This window comes from Scleropages formosus, chromosome 24 (genome assembly GCF_900964775.1).
Source record: "Scleropages formosus chromosome 24, fSclFor1.1, whole genome shotgun sequence".
In the NCBI taxonomy this organism is placed as follows: Eukaryota; Metazoa; Chordata; class Actinopteri; order Osteoglossiformes; family Osteoglossidae; genus Scleropages; species Scleropages formosus.
Window position 1 is genome coordinate 16,977,626 of NC_041829.1, and position 2,089 is coordinate 16,979,714.

Here is a 2,089-nt window from a genome sequence, read left to right on the forward strand (position 1 = left end):
TGCGCGCCAATGTAACAAAGCACTTATGTAGCTTATTTGAGGAGTTAATGATTTAGGAGGACATAAAATCTTTTCCCAGCATAAATCCCCCAAGGAAATACTGTAATGGCTTTGACACCATACGGCTAAACAGATTGATCCTGACAAACACACACACACACAGCTTCTAGAGTTTATAATAATAAAAAAATTTAAAAAAAAAAAAAAAGTGGAACTTGAGTCCTTTACCCTACCAATGATAGCCATACAATATAATTCTACTCCTGTTTCCTTCAAAACTGTAAATTCTCAGTTCAAGCACATTGTTTGCTCAGTTGAAGCAGGACAACAGCATAACCTAAATATGAAATTAAATCTTCTTAAAACTCACTTCTTCCAGACTCACTTCGCCCCCGATCTCTTAAGTTGATGTAAGGTGTAGATGTTCGTGCATCATAACTTTATGATGATGCCTGGATAAAATGTTTGTGTATCTTAAAAGGAAGAAAAAAAGAAAAAAGAAAAAAAAAAAAAAAAAAAGAGGAAAGTGATCAGGAATCAATATACAGATATTTTTATGCAGCTACTTGTGTGATGAACTTTGGTTTATATAGTGGAAAGAAACTGCATCTAAGTCTCTCTTCCTGCTAATATAATGCACACATTGCATCTTCGATGAGATGTATGTCGCTTTGGAGAAAAGTGTCTGCTAAATGAATAAATGTAAATATAAATAAAAGCTTTGTCCAAAGGCACTTCCCTGCACGTCTCCAGGGCGACTCGTTAACTCATTCTCATCAAGCGCCAACGGCAGAGGCCGGATAAACGCCGCCAAGGCAATCTGCCCGCCCGGTTTGATGGATCTCCCCCGTCAGGCTTGTTCTGAACGAGAGCAGTAGCATTCATTAGAGGGAGCTACGTTGGGGGAGAACCTCAGCCCCCCGGGAACAAGCGCTCACAGTAGTGTAGCCCCTGACAGCGGGGATCTAGGGATACGCTCCCGACCAAGGAGTACAGCCTGTTTTTTAGCAGCCGGTTTTCTCCAGAGCGACTTCCAATGAACTCTGTGTAGTGTTACCAGGCCGCACACACACCTTATTCCCTTACACTGCTAGACACACTACTTATAATGAGTTACTCCTCCTTACATTAGTGGAACACACTCGCTGGGTCACACACACAACGGGTGACTTAAGTCACCAATCCACCTGAACAGCATGTCTTTGAACTGTGGGAGGAAACCAGAGCACCTAGAGGAAACCCACACAGACACAGGAAGAACATGCAAATTCCAATTCCACACAGACTGAGTGGGAATCGAACCCATGCCCTCTTACACCAGAGCTACTCATTGTGCAACCATGTTGCCCAAAGGCACCAAATGTAGGGACACCTGATGGTGGGGTGGTTGCAGCTGCTGCCTTTAGACTCAAAGCTTGCAGGTTTGAGTCTCACCACTGGCTGTAGTACCCTTGAGCAAGGTACTTACCCTAAATTGCTCCAGTAAAACTTACCGAGCAGGATAAATGGGTAAATAATTGTGGGGAGACTAACATTGTAAGTAGCTTTGGAGACATAAATGAGGTGTTTTCTCTGTGTCAGTTACCTTTTACAGAGTCCCACAGCTAACACCCTCCACCCAATGGAAAAGGGTCCCTCATCTTTGAGTTGCCACAACACTACTCTGCTTATTTGCCATCTCTACAGATCAGCTTATATTATTTCAGCTCCATAAATCAAAAGCATCTATTCAGAGAGCATAAATAATGAACAAATGGCAACATTACTGCAAAAAAAATTTAAATCAACACATCAGATTTATATATTAATATAAAGTTCAGTTTTACAGGTAGCAATACCTTCCCATTTTTCCAGACAAATCATGATCAAGTTTCAGGAACAGCAACATGAATTTTGATTATTAAAACTCATTTCTAATTTTCAGCACAATGGCACAGTAATACACAGAACAGTACAAAACAAAAGGCATCAAAGCTTTCTGAAGAACATGCACAAAAATATTTAGATACCGGACAAGTCCATTTAAAAAGACACCAGAATCCATGTATACTACATTTCTACTACGCTGTAAATACTACTCCCTTTTCCT